This window comes from Sus scrofa, chromosome 9 (genome assembly GCF_054392235.1).
Source record: "Sus scrofa isolate SSC_HxYL_T2T_F1_AM1 chromosome 9, Sscrofa_HxYL_maternal_Yorkshire_Landrace_v2.0, whole genome shotgun sequence".
Classification (NCBI taxonomy): Eukaryota; Metazoa; Chordata; class Mammalia; order Artiodactyla; family Suidae; genus Sus; species Sus scrofa.
In genome coordinates, this window is record NC_139391.1 from 6,620,502 (window position 1) to 6,637,877 (window position 17,376).

General features: G+C 46.6%; 1 protein-coding gene and 1 pseudogene across 4 annotated transcripts in view; one reads left to right on the forward strand and one right to left on the reverse strand.

Annotated features, from left to right (window-relative positions):
- RNF121 (ring finger protein 121) overlaps nt 1-17,376 on the forward strand; it is a 99,254-nt gene that overhangs the window by 75,962 nt on the left and 5,916 nt on the right. The window lies entirely within an intron of this gene.
- On the reverse strand, nt 8,772-9,282 carry LOC110262206 (succinate dehydrogenase cytochrome b560 subunit, mitochondrial pseudogene; annotated as a pseudogene). Its single transcript, XR_014816683.1, has one exon. The product of XR_014816683.1 is annotated as a succinate dehydrogenase cytochrome b560 subunit, mitochondrial pseudogene (transcript).

A 17,376-nucleotide genomic window follows, 5' to 3' on the forward strand; every position in this document is an offset into this window, starting at 1 on the left:
CACTGTTTCTCCCTACCTGTGTAGACTTCAGCTCTTTCTTCAGTCAGTTCACTCCCAGAAGAGATTTCCACCCCTTGGATTGGCCAGGTACTTACGTCACTGTCAACAGCAGCTGTCTGCTACGGGGACTGCTTCTGTGCAGCATTTCAGAGTGACTCCTGCCAGAATCCCGTCCTTTACCCTCTAGTGATTTGTTTTTCTCCTTGTTCCATTTTCACAGGACCAATTCTCTGATTTTCCGGGGTCGTTTCCAGTTTTATTTTACAGTTATTATCAGCTGCCAATTTAAGCTGAGCCTGTATTCCCTCTGGCGGATCCCTAATAACCAACCTCAGAATCCCTCTTCTGCCCAAAAGGAACTGAGCTCAGAACTGACGCACAGGTTAGCTTCTCTAGCAGATAGAAGTATCGCATTGGCCTCCCCAAAAGGGAATATGAGCTGGGCCTCTTTCCGTGCTCTTGGGAAGAAGTGTTGGGTGCTCCAGTGATTTTAACTGATAATCCCTCATAAGATTAATCCCTCTTAATGATAAGTCCCAGCATCACCAAGGGACCTGGTAGGAGAGTTTCTTGTTAGGGTAGAGAATGCCTCTGGGCAGCACCAGCTCTTGACCCCACATATTCTCCTTCCTTTCTGGGGGTCTTACTAGTGACCCCCACTCTCTCTGGTCACAGCCACCGCCTAAGAAGAAACCCACATAACCTCCCTGTGCCCGTTAGCACGAGAACATAAGAATTGAATGGTCGCTTTGGGCTTTATTAAAGGGTTGAGGATGGTAACAGGAAAATAAACTGTGAGTTTTCAAATGAAGTTAATCTGACTTACCAGGCTGTCTGCTTTTCAGGGCTTTCTGGCCCTGCCTCATCCACCTCTCAGCCTACCTCTGTATCCTTGGTGTCATCTTAACACCTCCACCTAGAATCCCTGTCTAGACAGCTGCCATCCTCCAGATGCCTAGACCTAAAAGAATAATGCAGCACCTCCCCTGTACTGCAGGCCAGGCTTCCGAATCTCGGTGTCTTATATGAGGATCTACCTCTTCCTAGGTACCTGACACTGAGAATGGCTTCCCTTTCAGAGGAGTCACTCTGAAAACTCCTGTCCAATAGTATGTGACCTTGCTGACCCTGACTATGGACAAGCAGGTTTCTGTCTCCCATCTTGGGGTCATAGGAAGGCTAGGCTGGCTTACGATGGTACTGGGTAAGTCACCAGGACTTCATTCATTTGTGGTTTTCCAGCGCTCTTAGCAAATACTGCTGAGACGTCATGACAGGCCTTCGGCCAGGGCTCAGGATGCCAGCAGATGAGACCAGGCAGCGACGTGGGGGAAGAGACTGCAGCATGGGGTAAAGGATAGACTGCACCACCTGCAGTTCTTTCCACCCCTGAGGATCCTGGGAGTCTCTCATTTCTGCCTAAGTCTTTGGTCAAGTAGGCCTCGGTCTGCTCAGGAACTCCTGAGCCCCTGAGCCACAACAACCTGAATTTCTTTTTTTTTTTTTGGTCTTTTCTAGGGCCACACCTGTGGCATACGGAGGTTCCCAGGCTAGGGGTCTAATTGGAGCCATAGCCACCGGCCTACACCAGAGCCACAGCAATGCGGGATCCCAGCCACATCTGCAGCCTACACAACAGCTCACAGAAGCGCCAGATCCTTAACCCACTGAGTGAGAGCAGGGATCGAACCCGCTATCTCATGGATACTAGTTGGGTTCTTAACCTTCTGAGCCACAACGGGAATTCCCCCTAGTCATTTGTACATTTCGGAATCACAGCTTCTATCCCAGAGGGTCATAGTTGATTTTAGAGCTGTATCAGGTCAGTAACTAGATCTGATTCATCTCTTGGTCCCCCTCTGGGAGTGGTTTGACCTAAAAAGATATGTGATTGATTAATTTCACAATTCCTGGAAGTAAAACCATGAGGTTTTATAATTGCATTAACAAGCACTCTCAATTCCTTTTGCACTCTTCAACACTACTCTTTTAGTGTAGACCGGCTCTTTGTGTTGCCTCACGTGGAGAAATTTGTAGCTCTTTTGTTGGGTCAGGTTGATTTAAGGGAATCTTGGATGGTGTCTGTTTTTTCCAGCTGGTTACTGTGAAGTCATAAGCTTGTGACAGCCAGTCAGAACAGTTTCCATTCATACCCAAAAGCTGTCTTGGGGTGGGGATGGGGGAGTGGAAGAGTGTGAAAGAAGCTTATTTCTGGGGTTCCTCCTCTGCGAGAATGGTTAGGCAGGCAGGGTGGTAACACAGTTTGTGCTGCATTGGGCCAGACGTCCCACCTTACAACTTCCACCTCCTGAGCAAGGTCCCGTGCCCAGATCCACTGCTTCCTGCGTCTTAGGCAGCCGCAGATCCTGTGAGAACAGGACTCGCCACCCATTCCTCTGACTTGAAGTAGTTCGTGGAAAGAGCTAAGGGGTTAGAGTCAGACAGACCTGGTTTCAAGTTCTATTCCACTTTTAATTATCTGTATTATCTTGTGCAAGTGGCTTTACCTCTCTGATCTTTTCTTCTTAGCTGTACTAATATTATCAGACCTCGAGAACTGCAGTCAGGAGCCACTGCGTTAATGTCAAGCACGTTGCACAGGAGCCTGGCCCATGGCAAACCCTCAGTACGTGCTGGCGATAGTTCCTTTCATCACGTTCCCACTCTACAGTCCTGCTGTGCTGTGAAACCACATGTTTTGTATCTGCCATCACCTGGAGCACAGGACCCTTGTAGATTTGTCTTTGTATCTTCATCAGCACATAGAGCAAGACATAGGCAAATCATAAATCACAAGTAATTGCCAGTTCTCTCTTGATGCATCTGTTGTCTGAAGTCATCTCAGACCACTCTGTGATATGCCATCTCCTCTGCCATCATTCTAGAAATGGCTATTTTATTCGGTTCTTCAACAGGTGTTTCTGAAATCATCTGCTTGAACTGACCAGGAGCCAGCTCAGGCTGCCCCCAGTTCTCTCTGGCCTTGGGTATCCGTCCCCTCGCTCGTCAGGGTGGGCCAGCAGGGCTCACAGGGCTTTCCTGGCACACACTGCCTGTGATGGTCATGGTATGGATTAGAACTCACATCCTGAGCACCTATGACATACCCGTGCCTGTGCTGGGACTTGTCAGTGTGTCTTCCCAGTACCGTGTGAGGCCGGGAGTAGTCTGACTCTGCTTATCTGGAGAGCTTCCTCTCCCTCCTGGAATAACCTCTTCAGACCTTGTCCACGCTCCAACCTCTCATGCGCCCGCGCCTTCATTCCTAGAAGATGACCTTGCCTCCTCAGGACCTGGAAAACTAGAGACCAACCAGAAGTCCTCGCATTTCCCGATACCAAACCCACCGATCTGCTCCTGCCCTGTTTGCACCCATCTCCTCCCTCCCTTCAGTAACAGTGGAGTAAGCGTCCTGGACTCTGTGCCTCCTGCCTGCATGGGGACCCGATATGCTGTTGATTTCCTTTCTCACCTGTGACTTCACCTTCTCCCTCTACTGGGCTGTTCCCATTAACCTTTTAAGTGTTCTTGTTAAAAAATGTCCTTTCTTTGACCCACCTTCTGCTCTAGCTACTGAGCCATTTCCTGTCATGCACAGATAAACTTACAGTAAGTTCCTGTTTCTTTCTTCCTTTTTTTTTTTTTTTAAGGGCCGTACCTACGGCACATGGAGGTTCCCAGGCTAGGGGTCTAATTGGAGCTACAGCCGCTGGCCTACGCCACAGCCACAGCCACGTGGGATCCGAGCCACGTCTGCGACCTACACCACAGCTCATGGCAACGCCGGATCCTTAACCCACTGAACGAGGCCAGGGATCAAACCCGCAACCTCATGGTTCCTAGTTGGATTTGTGTATGTTGCGCCATGACGGGAACTCCTCCTGTTTCCTTTTGATCCCCTTTGCTTACTCCCTGGCCCATTCCAATCTTTCCTTAAGTGACTCTTACTCAGCCCACCAGTGACTCTGTGTCACTCACTTTGGTGGACTGATTCGGGTCTTAGCAGTTAGCAGCACAGTTGACTCAACCACTGCTTCCTTGAGAGCTTATTTGGAGGTTCTAGCAAGGAAGCAGCTACTCGTATACCCTTGACCGAAGAACAGTCCTCCTCTATCGGGGAAGGTCCTTTTCGACCGAGCGGGCAGCTTCGGGAGGGACGCACGTGGAGCGGGGAGGGAGGAAGGGGACCCCCGCCTAGCCTGCAAGATCAGCCGTGTCAACGCTGGCCAAAGGCGGGGTGACAATGTTGCAGCTGGATCGCCCTCACGTCCCACTCCTTCCTCCTTCAAAAGGTTTCTCCCTCTTGGCTTTTGCTACATTGCCCTGTCCTGGTTTCCTTTCTGTCCCTCTGGATTTTTCTGACTCCTCTGCTGACTTTTCTTCCCCGTAGGTGTTACTGTTCCTTTGAGCTCAAGTCTCCACCATCTTCTCTGCTCTTCATCCAGAATTTCCTTGTCTTTCTCCATGGCTTCCAGATCTCTAATACAAACTCTCTTCTGAACTCTGGGTCTTTATTGTTCCGCTGTCTCTTTGGCATCATCAGTCTATCCACGTCTCTCCATTTTTACTGCCATCAAATTAGCCCAGGCCATCATTAGCCCAGGCCATCATCACCTTAGCACAAGCCTCATCATCTTTAAAGGCGGGTAACTGTCTCTCAGCCAGGCTCTCAACCCCAGTCCAGTTTCCCATAGAAGACAGAGTGGTCTTTTAAGAATGCGAGTCTGATCAGGTCACTCCTTCCTTAAAGCCTTTAGACGCCTTCCGTTTCAAGTCCAAGACCCTCCATGTGGCCGTGAGCTTTCCTCTTTCTCTCAGGTTGCTTTCAGGTTCTCAAGTGCCCCAGGACCTCCTCTTTGCACTCGTGCCTCTTTTAATCGCACCACCTCCCACCCGTGCTTCACCTCTCAGCCCAAAATGCCACTCCCTCGAGGAGGCCTCTGCAGAAGACCTAGGCTTAGTCAGGAAACCCCTGCGCCACAGTCTTCTCTGGCAGCCCTTTTAATACCTTTTTAAAAATCCTCTTTCAGCCATTTAAGTAATTCTCTCCTGTTAGATAGCACAGAGAACTCTCTCCAGTCTCTTGTGCTAGAACATGCTGGAAGATAATACGAGAAAAAGAAAAATACATACATTTATATGAATGACTGGGTCACTTTGCTGCGTAGCAGAAATTGACACAACATTGTAAATCCACTATACTTTAAACATTTTTAAATAATTAGTTTCATTTTATGTAAATATTTATTTGTTTAAATAATCAGTTTCCCCAGCTGTAGGTGCCGTGAGAACAGAGGCTAGGTATCTGTTTTTCTAGCCTTCTCTTACAAGGACATAGTCCAGTGGCCGGTACTTACTAGGTGCCCAGTACATTCTGATGGAAGGAAAGAGGAATTTGGGTGGTTTGCTCAAGATCATCAAGACAGTAAGTGACAGAGGATGGAAATGCTGTCTAATCCTGACAAACTCTCTGGTCCTTAGAGGCTTTTCCACTGTGGCATCAGGCTCTGGAGGCTAAACCAGAATCTGCCTCCCTGAATGTACTTCACCCCACTCAGCCTCAGAGCCTCCTGATACCGTCGCCGTGGGGTTGCTGGGCCCTCGTAGGTTGATAGAACTTTGTTGAAACATGATGGGAGTTGACTCTGCTGGCCTGTCGCCATGGTAGCTCGTGGGGAGAACTCCAGGAGCTCGGGGCCTAGTGGGCTTTTTCTTGGACGTTCCTCCGGCTGCTGTCGTGACCTCGTCCAGGTTCGCTTTGATCCATCCTGGGTCCCTGGGCCCCGTATCCTGGGGCAGAACTCCAGGACGATCTGAGGAACAGCCCTTCCGCAGAGCTCGCAGCCATCTCCTGAGTTGGCGCGTTCCCACTTCTTTTCACTGCCTCTGCTGTGGCCCAGAGCGAGCAGCCGTGTCCCTCTGCGCCTCGGCTGTGCAGGGACACAGTGCCAGAGCTGAGCCAGACTTCTTGACCTATCTTCTCTCTGTCCAGCTGACGTGCCTAGAAATTCTAAGCAGACACATTTTAGAGCCATAAGCCCCTTGAACTCTGGAGAAATGCTTCTCAGAGGTCCCCTCCACAGTAACATTCAGATTCCAGCTTCGGAGTCTTGCACAGGTAGTAGGGGCCCTCGGGGATGGCTCTGCCCTAACTCTTTCGTATCCAGGTGCGCTCTCAATAAACAACTCAAGTATATCAAAAGTTGAAAGAATTTTCAGCGAATATATGTTTATCTGCCATAAGTCTTATGTTATAGTTCATTTACAATATTGTCAATCCTGCTCTATAGCAAAGTCACTCAGTCATACGTATTAATACATTCTTTTTGCAGTATTTTCCATCATGGTGTAGTTCAGGAGATGGATAGAATTCCCTGTGCTATACAGTAGGATCTTGTGTTTTATCCATTCTAGATGTAATAGTTTGCATCTACTAACCCCAAACTCCATCTCCATCCCACTTCTTCCTCTCTCCCTCCTGGCAACCACAAGTCTGTTGTCCATGTCTGTGAGTCTGTTTCTGTTTTGTACATAGGTTCATTTGTGCCATAGCTTAGATTCTGCATATAAATAATATCATACATTTGTCTTTTTCTGACTTATTTACTTAGCATGAGAATATCTAGTTGCATCCATGTTGCTGCAGATGGCATCATTTTGTTCTTTTTTATGGCTGAGTAGTATTCCATGGTATATATGTACGCGTCTTCTTAACCCATTCACTTGTTGATGGACATTTAGGTTGTTTCCATGTCTTAGGTATTGTGAATAGTTCTTCTATAAACATGTAGATGCATGTATCTTTTTGAATTGTAGTTTTGTCTGGATATATCAGACGCTTTTGAATTACTGGCCCTCCGGGAGCTAGTAGCTGACCTTTCTGCAGCCTTCAGCAGGTGTTAATGGAGCGCCTTAGTGCCTGTGTAGAACTTGGGTTACAGTCAAAGGGTCTGGGTTCTCGTCCCGATTAGTTTCTTTCCTTGCTGAGCTTGGGTTCTGCAGGGACAGGGCTGCTCTGTGTTCTGTGATTGTGACGAGCTCACCTGGAGCCATTCCAGACAGTTCTGCGAGCCGAGCCGGGGAGGTGGAGTGAAGGCAGGAAGCTCTGTGTCGTGGCTGCCTGGGGCACTGTGGCGTCTCTGCCGTCTACCCTTGAACTCCTGGGAGTCGAGAGAGAGAGGTTGTTGCTCAGAAGGGCAGCTTGGAGTCAGAGAAGCCCTCAGGTTCAGCAGAGGTTATGGCAGGCACAGCTCTGCTGCATCCAGCACCTGTTGCCCTGCCCTCCTCCACTGCTGCCCCTCACCCAGCGTCAAGGCTGCGACTTTTTCAGAAGACAGTTGCCTGGAAACAAAAGAAAAAAATAGAGCAGACTCCAAGAAAATACAGAAAGGCTAAGTATAATCAATCTCCTTTAGGTACAGATTAAATTGTAGTAATATATGCAGAAGCCTTTTAAAAAATTCACTTTACAGTTTTGCAAGATGCGAAGGTACTGGAGATCAGTTGCACAGTAACGTGAATGTACTTGTTAACACTGTCAAACTGGGTATTTAAACTTAGTTAAGACGGCACCGTCTACAGTATGTGTGTTTGACCATAATTACTAGGATAGATGAAAAGCGAAAAAGACCAGTGAGTCTTAGACTGTTTCAGCAAGTACGTTTCCAGTCTTCTCTCCTTGGTGTGAAGAGAAGGTGCCAGGTAGCCGTTTAATAGTACACCACGGAGGAAGTGTGCAGAATGTGGAAGTCCTTTCGGGGCGTGGAACTGCGTGTCCATTGGGATTAACGTGGTAATAAGAAATCTGTTAAAACATGGACACACCTCCTTGTGTGATTGCACTTTTTCCTTATTGTGCTTCACAGATAATTAAGGTGGTTTTTCTGTGTGTGTGTGCGTTTTTAGCGAGTTGAGGGTTTGTGACAGGCCTGCCTTGAGCAAGTCTATCAGCACCATTTTCCAGTAGCATTTGCTCACTCCGTGTCTCTTGACACATTTGGGTGATCCTCATGATATTTTTTTTTTTTTTGACAAAATGATGATTTTAATTCACTTTCAGAAAACGCTGTCACATGAGCTTGCATTAGAAAACATATGAGGCTTGGTTTTTCTGGAAATGTGAAGAAGAGAAATAACCCTTAATAGGTTCAACCGTCATTTTCCACATCTTCTTCTTGCATCCAAAGCTGTATATCGTCTCCCCAAAACACCTGCTCCAAGAGTCAACTTACCCTTTATCTCACTCCAGCCAGTACAAGCTAATTCCCCTCCACCCCACCCTTCTCCTTTCAGCCACACTGTGTGTGGGTGCCAAAGACTCTGGGCTCTGACCAATGAACAGAATTGTTCTTTAAGCCAGCAACCCACAGGCAGTGGCACCCAAGGCCCCACTCCCAGTCCCCATGGCAGGGGCCACAGAGCTGGCATTGTTTCCACTGTCTCAAGAAAAAGGAGCCAAAAGCTGACCCCAATATGGAGTTCAAATCAAGACCCATATGGAGAGAGAATGAGGGGTTCCAGGCCTAGAGTAGGCTGCAAGTTGAGGGCAGGAAAAGGGAGTTTTTGCAGTCATTCCATCTTTATAATAAGAGGAAAAGTGGACACTTTCCACTGCTGTGGAAGGTACTCTACTGCTGAGCTCCAGCAGGGTCTGCCAGCACAAAAAGTCTAAACAGATCAGACCAGAACTTTGCCCCGGCTGAAGATAACAGCGATAAGTAGGAAGTCAGTATAATAATTTGCAGAAAGGTGATGTTGGGAGCCTCAGCTCCTCACGCGGCGGCCAGCCCTGCAGAGGATAACACCGTAAGAATCAAGACCGTCACTCCAGACTGGGTCGGCTGGGAGATCATCAGGCCTTTTCCTGGGCCCAGATCAAGTGTCGGGTCCCGTTCCAGCTGTGACACATGAGCGGGAGGGCGACGGCCAGTTTGGCTGTTGGATCCATGCTGGCCCTAAACACAGGGACTTCACAGGTTCCAGATGAGATTCAAAGTTCCCAGGGACCAAGGGGGCCGGCAAGCCAAAAAGAGAGACCCTGCCCTCGAGGCAGTGCCAGTGCTGCAGCGGCAAGTGGACACCGCCACAGGGAGAGACCCGCTATGGGTAGCAATATGGGGAGACAGAGGACGGTTTGAACCAGGGCTCTTATTCCAGAACCTGTCTGTCTCTTCTTTGGCGTGGTCCCCAAAGGAACAGCATTTCTGATACAGAGCTGAAGGCACCAAGGCAGTGATGGCCAACACGTCTCAACAAGAGCACAGCCATCTTGGGTTCCGGCCTGGACAGAAGCCAATTTTCTCAATATTTTAAATGTTTTCATTATTATTATGTTTGTTATGGTGATCTGTGAGCTTTGATTTTTTTTATCTTTTAAAAATTGAAGTATAGTTGATTTACAATGTTGTGTTAATTTCTGCTCTACAGCAGAGTGATTCAGTTATACATATATATATTCTTTTTTATAGTCTATTACAGTTTATCTCAGGATATTCAGTATAGTTCCCTGGGCTATACAGTAGGACCTTATTTATCCATTCTATATATACTAGTTTGCATCTGCTAATACCAAACTCCCACTCCATCCTTCCTCTCCCCCACCCTCCCCCTTGGCAACCACAAGTCTGTTCTCTGTGTCTGTGAGGCTGTTTCTGTTTCATAGGTAAGTTCATTTGTGTCATACTTTATTTTAAAACTTTGTATTGGAATGTAGTTGATTTATAGTGTTGTGTCAATTTCAAGTGTAATGCAAAGTGAATCAGCTATCTATACACATCCATCCATTCTTTTTCAGATTCCTTTCCCATACAGGTTATTGCAGAACGTTGAGTAGATTTCGCTGTGCTGTATAGTAGGACCTATAGCAGTATGTGTGTGTTAATTCCATACTTCTAATTTATCTCTCTCTGCCGCATTTCTCCTTTGGTTAACCATAAGTTTGATTTTGAAATCTGAGTCTGCTTCTATTTTGTAAATAAGTTTTCATATCATTTTTAAATTAGATTTCACATATAAGTGATATCATATGATATTTGTCTTTCCCTGATTTACTTAGTATGATAATCTCTAGGTCCATCCATGTTGCTGCAAATGCCATTATTTCATTCTTTTTATGGCCAAATAATATTCCATTGTATATATGTACCACATCTTCTTTATCCATTCGTCTGTCAGCAGACATTCAGGTTGCTTCCATGTCTTGGCTATTGTAAATAGTGGTGCAATGAACATGGGGGTGCATGTGTCTTTTTGAATTATGGTTTTCTCCAGATATATGCCCAAGAGTGGGATTGCTGAATCATATGGTAGTTCTAGTTTTAGTTTTTTAAGTAACCTCCATACTGTTTGCCATAGTGGCTTTTCCAATTTACATTCCTACCAACAGTGTAAGAGGGTTCCCTTTTCTCCACAGCCTCTCCAGCATTTATTGTTCGTAGACTTTTAATGGTGGCCATTCTGACTGGTGTGAGATGGTACCTCATTGTAGTTTTTCTTTGCATTTCTGTATTAGTGATGTTTAGCATTCTTCGTGTGCTTTTTGGCCACCTATATGTTATCTTTGGAGAAATGTCTATTTAGTTCTTTGCATTAAAAAAAATTTTTTTTTCATGTAGAGTTGCACGAGATATTTGTATACTTTGGCTATTAATCCCTTGTCGGTCACTTTGTTGGCAAGATTTTCTCTCATTCTGTGGGTTGTCTTTTTATTTCATTTATTGTGTCCTTTGCTGTGAAAAAGCTTTTAAATTTAATTAGGTTTCATTTTACTTTTGTTTCTGTTTTCATTACTCTAAGAGGTGGATCCAAATAGATATTGCTGCGGTATATGTCAAAGAGTGTTCTGCCGATGTGTTCCTCTAAGAGTTTCATAGTATCCAGCCCTATGTTTTAGGTCTTTAAGCCATTTTGAGTTTATTTTTGTATATGGTGTTAGAAAATGTTCTAATTTAATTCTTTTACATGTAGCTGTCCTTTTTTCCCAGTATCACTTATTTATTGAGGAGACTATCTTTTCTCCACTGTATATTCTGCCTCCTTTGTTATATATTAGTTGACCATAGGTATATGGGTTTATCTCTGGGCTTACTGTCCTGTTCCTTTGATCTATATTTCTGTTTTTGTGCCAGTACTATACCTTTTGATAACTGGCTTTGTAGTAGAGTCTGATATTAGAGTGCCTGATTCCTCCACCTCCATTCCACCCCCCCTCCCCTGGGTTGCTTTGGCTATTCAGGGTCTTTTATTTCCACACAAATTTAAAAAATTTTTGAAATATTATTGGTAATTTGACAGGGATTGCGTTGAAACTTTTGATTGCTTTTGGTAGTAGAGTCCTTTTTGACAATATTGATTCTTCAATCTAAGAGTGTGGTATATATCTTTTTATCTGTTCTGTGTCATCTTTGATTTCTTCCTCCCTCCCTTCCTTCCTTCCTTCTTTCCTCCTCCCTCCCTCTTTCTCAGCTACACCTGCAGCATCTGGATGTTACCAGGCTAGGGGGCGAATTAGAGCTGCAGCTGCTGGCCTACCCCACAGCAACCCTAGATTTGAGCTGTATCTGCAACCTTTGCCGCACCTTGCAGCAAACGCCAGAGCCTTAACCCAGTGAGGCCAAGGATCAAATCTGCATCCTCACAGACACAGTGTCAGGTTCTTAACCCACTGGGCCAGAACAGGAACTCTGTCTTTGATGTCTTTCATCAGCATCTTTTTTCTTTCTTTTTGTCTTTTTGCCTTTTCTAGGGCTGCTTCGGTGACATATGGAGGTTCTCAGGCTAGGGGTCTAATTGGAGCTGTAGCCACCGGCCTACGCCAGAGCCACAGCAATGTGGGATCCAAGCCACGTCTGCAACCTACACTACAGCTTATGGCAATGCCAGTTCCTTGACCCACTGAGCGAGGCCAGGGATCGAACCTGCAACCTCGTGGTTCCCAGTCGGATTCATTAACCACTGAGCCGCAACGGGAACTCCCTCATCAGCATCTTGTAGTTCAGAGAATATAGGGCTTTTGCCTCCTTAGGTAGTTTTAATAAATTCCTAGGTATTTGGAATGATACGTGGAATTCTTTTTTGATGTGATAAATGGAATTCTTTCTTTAATGTCTCTTTCTGATCTTTGTTAATGTATGGGAATGTGTGAGATTTCTGTGTATTAATTTTGTATGCTGCAACTTTACTTTATTCATTGATGAGCTCTTTCAGTAAGCATCTTCAGGATTTTCTGTGTGTAGTATCTTTCATCTACAAACAGTGACAGTTTTACTTCTTCTCTTCGAATTTGGATTCCTTTTATTTCTTTTCCTTCTCTGGTTGCCTTTAGCTAGAACTTCCAAAACTGTTGAATAAAAGTGGCAAGAGTTGGCATCCTTGTCTTATTCCTGATCTTAGCAGAAATACTTTCAGCTTTTTACCATTGAGAATGACCTTAGCTGTGGGTCTGTCATATGGGGCCTTTATCATGTTGAGGTAGGTTCTCTCTATACCTACTTTCTGGAAAGTTATTTTCATCATAAATTGGTGTTGGATTTTGTCAGAAGCTTTTGCTGCATCTATTGATATGACCATATGTGGGGTTATTTTTTTGTTTTGTTTTTTGTCTTTTTTGCCTTTTCTTAAGCCACTCCCAACCGCATATGGAGGTTCCCAAGCTAGGGGTCTAATCGGAGCTGTAGCCGCCGGCCTACGCCAGAGCCACAGCAACGCGGGATCTGAGCCACATCTGCAACCCACACCATAGCTCACAGCAACGCTGTATCCTTAACCCACTGAGCAAGGCCAGGGATGGAACCTGCAACCTCACGGTTCCCAGTCTGATTCATTAACCACTGCGCCACGACGGGAACTCCATGACCATAAGTTTTTTTAATTCTTCAGTTTGTTAATATGGTGTGCATTTTTTTTTAATTTCATCTATTTTTTGCTTTTTAGGGCCACACCCACAGCATAGGGAATTTCCCAGGCTAGGGATCGAATCAGAGCTGCAGCTGCCAGCCTATACCACAGCCACAGCAATGCAGGATCCAAGCCGCATCTGTGACCTACACCTCAGCTCATGGCAATGCTGGATCCTTAACCCACTGAGTGAAGCCAGGGATTGAACCCACAACCTCATGGTTCCTAGTCGGATTCGTTAACCACTGAGCCACAGAGGGAACTCCTGTCTTGTATATTGAGGTGCTCCTATATTGAGCGCACATATGTTTACAATTATTATGTCTTCTTGGATTGATCCCTTATTATGTACATTCCATCTTTGTCTCCTGTAACAGTTTTTTAAGACTATTTTTCCTCATATGAGTATTGCCATTCCAGCTTTCTTTTGATTTCCATTTACATGGAATATCTTTTTCTATCTCCTCATTTTCGTTCTGATTGTGTCCTTGGATATGAAGAAGCTCTTTTGCAGACAGCATATATATGGGTCTTATTTTTGTATCCATTTGGTAGGTCTGTGTCATTGGGGGGGGCACTTAATCCATTTACATTTAAGGTAATTCTCAATATGTGTGTACTTCCATTTATTTTTTTTATTGTTTTGGATTTGTTTTTGTAGGTTTCCTCTTTGATTCTCTTGTGATTTGATGATTAATGCAGTGTGAGGATTGATTTTCTTTTTTGTGTGTGCATCTATTGTAGTTTTTTGGTTTGTAGTTCCTGTATGGTTTTGATACAGCAGTTTACATATATACAAGATTGTTGTGAGTTGCTGGTCTCTGATTTCTAATTCATTTTCAGTATCTTGCATTTGTATTCTCTTATTCTTTCAAATGCTGATTTTGATATCATATTTGTCTGTGGATGATTTCCTACCTTTGTGCTTGCCTGTACCAGTGAACTTTTCTAGTCATAATTTTCTTGTTTCTAGTTGTGGCATTTTCTGCCCAGAGAAGTTCCTTTAGCATTTGTTATAAAGCTGGTCTGGTGGTACTTAATTCTCTTGGCTTTTACTTCTCTGTAAAGCTTTTGATTTCTCCGTTGAATCTGAATGAGAGCTTTACTGGGTAGAGTATTCTTGGTTGTAGGTTTTTCCCTTTCATGACGTTGAATATATTGTGCCACTCTCTGGCCTGCAGAGTTTCTGCTGAAAAATCAGCTGATAACCTTCAGGGGATTTCCTTGTATTTTATTTCTTGTTTTTTCCCTGTTGCTTTTAATGTTTTTTCTTTTTCTTTAACTTTTGTCAGTTTGATTAATCTGTGTCTCAGCGTGTTCTTCCGCTGGTTTATCCTGAATGGGACTCTCTGTGCTTCCTGGACTTAAAAGTGTTTCCTTTCCCATGTTAGCCAAGTTTGGGGCTCTGTTCTTTTAAGATATTTTCTCAGGTCCTTTCTCTCCCTCTGCTCCTTCTGGGACCCCTGTAATGCAAATGTGGGTACACTTAGTGTTGTCTCAGAGTCGCCTAGACTCTCCATTTCTTCTCATTCTTTTTTCTTTATTCTGTTCTGTGCCAGTGATTTCCACCACTCTGTTTTCCAGCTCACGTATTCATTCTTTTTGCCTCATTTATTCTGCTCTTGAGTCTTTGTGGTGTATTTTTCTTCTCAGTTATTATATTGTTCATCTTTGCTTGTTCTTTAAGTCTTCTAGCTCTTTGTTAAACATTTCTCATAACTTCTGGGTCTGTGCCTCTGTCCTTTTTCTAGATCTTGGATCATTATGATCATAACTCAGAGTTCTTTTCTAGGTAGATTGCCTGTCTCATCTTTATTTAGGTTTTTTTGTGGGTTTTTATCGTGTTTCTTCATCTGAGGCGTATTTCTCTGTTGTCTCATTTTGTCTAACTTTCTGTGTCTGTGGTCTCCTTTCCCAGAGACCGCAGGATCGTAGTTCCTCTCTGAGGCTGGTGTCTGCCCCCTGGTGTGTGAGACTGGTCTAGGACTTAGTGCAGGCTTCCTAGTGAGGGGGAATATTGCTTGCCCACTGTTGGGGGAAGCTGTGTCTTGTCCCTCGTTTGGGCAGGGCCTCATCAAGCAGTTTGTTTGGAGGTGGCTGTGAGCTCAGTGTGCCTTTAGGCACCTTGTCTACTGATGTATTCCTGTCCTGCTGGTTGTGTGGCCTGAAGTGGTCCAGCACTGGAGCCTGCAGGCTGTTCTGGGACCAGGTCTTGGTGCTGAGATGTGACCTCTGGACGGTCTCATGCTGATCAGTGTTTCCTGGGGCCTCCACCACCAGTGTCCCTGCCCCCCATAGTGAGCCACAGCAGACCCTCCTCTCCCCAGGAGACCCTCCAAGATCCATAGGTGGGTCTAGCCTAGGCTCCTGTGGAGTAACTGCTTTTTGCTGGCTCTTGGTGCATGTGAGGCCTTGTGTGTCTGTTTCCCCCAGTCCTGTGCAGCACCTGCTGTCAAGCCTTGCTGGCCTTTTGAAGCCAAATGCTCTGGGGTTTCCTCCTCCTGATGCCAGACCCTTAGACTGTCTTGTAGGGCTAATTTTATGTGGGAACACCCCTTTGTAGCCTGCATGGGTTTAATATTTTTGGTGTGAGGCTTTTTTTTAGTATGGATGCCTGCCACCTCTTTCCTTAGTGTATGCTGGCCTTATGTTCCTATCCCCTTGATAGGAGCTGTGACTGATGCTCTGGTGATCAGAGACTGCACTGGATATGGACTGGGGCCCCCTCTGCTCTGTTATTGTCACTGCCCTGTCACGGGCAGGGTCCCCGCCCTTGTTGTTGGAGTGGAAACCCCCAGATCTAGTTCTGAGCTGTCTCTGTGAAGTAGGCAGGATTGGAGCACTCCCACTGGTGAGAGGAGCGAGTGAGTGGTCCTCCCCTGGAGCCGATCACCTGTGAGTGTGCTCTTTTGTGTCGTCTTTCACTCGCTGTGTGGGCTCAGAAAGTATGTTATTGTTGGCACTGCTCTTGGCCCCACCTCAAGCATGGCTATGCCAGCATTTGGTCCTGGCATCTTCTCAGGCATTACTTTCACCAGGCCTCCAGCATAGGTCCACTGAAGTCAGGTGCCAGGACTGCAGTGGACTGCGGTGGTCGTGCATCTGGACCCCGTGTGGGAATTGTGGGGGTAGCTCAGGCCCGGCCTGCCCCCACACGTATGCCCCCACACAGCTCTCTGCTGCAAAGCCAGCCCCATCCCAGCTGCGGGAGCGCTCATCCATTCAGATGATCTGGAGGTGGTGGATCTGCCGCGCTGGCAGTGGAGGTGTAGACACTGTTTGCGCAGCCTCGAGGAGATGTCGCAGCTCTCCCCCCAGGGCTCAGCTCTGATTTCAGCCCCACCTCTGAGTGTGGTCATCCCGCTCGGGTCTGCTCCCAAGGCAGCGGGAGCACACGAGCCTGCCCAGGTGGGAGGGCGCTGGGGAGTGGCTGGGGGTGCATGGCACTGCCTAGGGGAGCCTCGTCTGAGCCCAAGGGGCAAGGGTACGTGCCCTGTGAAAGAGGTGCAGTGGCAGCCCCGCCCCTTGCATGCCCTTCAGCAATGGTGCCTCGCTTCCACGGTGGCCTCGCGTTTCTCTGAGAACACGCCGCACTCCCACCCCCTCAGGCTGTCCCTGTGCAGCCAGCAGCAGTCCTGTCCTCCAAACCCCAGGCCGCAGCAGCAGCCCCCACCTGCACCGGTGGCCGTGTGTCTCAGGCTGGGGCCCGCAGGATCACCCCTGTAGGTCTCACTCTCTCCTGCTTGCCACAAACCAGGCATTGCACTTTTTTCCTCTGAACCTCCAAAGCAGCTTTTCTGTTTTCTTTCTTTCTTTTTTTCGTCTTTTTAGGGCCACACCTGAAGTATATGGAGGTTCCCCGGCTAGGGGTTGAATTAGAGCCACATCTACCGGCCTACACCACAGCCACAGCAACACAGGATCCCAGCCGCGTTTGCGACCTACACCACAGCTCACAGCAACACTGGATCCTTAACCCACTGAGCGAGGCCAGGGGTTGAACCCCAGTCTTCATGGGTACTAGTTAGGTTCTTTACCACTGAGCCACAGTGGGAACTCCTAAAGCACCTTTTCTGTCCCAGCTGATCCCTCCACTGGTGAGGGAACCTTCTAGGGTACAGGAACCTCCCCTCTCCTTCAGCCGCTCCCAGGGGCGCTGATCCCATCCTGCTTCCTCTCCATTTTCTCCCTCCCCTTTTTCGTTCATCCTACCCAGTCATGTGGAGCTTCCACTTGTCCCCTCAGGTATCTGAGGTCTGCGGCTGGGGTTCAGTAGGTGTTCTCTGAGAATTGTTCCATTTACAGACGTATTCTTTGTTTGTTGGTTTTTTGGTTTGTTTTATTTTGTTTCTGATTTTTAGGGCCGCACCCGTGGCATGTAGAGGTTCCCAGGCTAGGGGTCAAATCAGAGCTACAGCTCCCAGCCTGTGCTACAGACACAGCAACAGGGGATCCAGGCCACATCTGTGACCTACATCACAG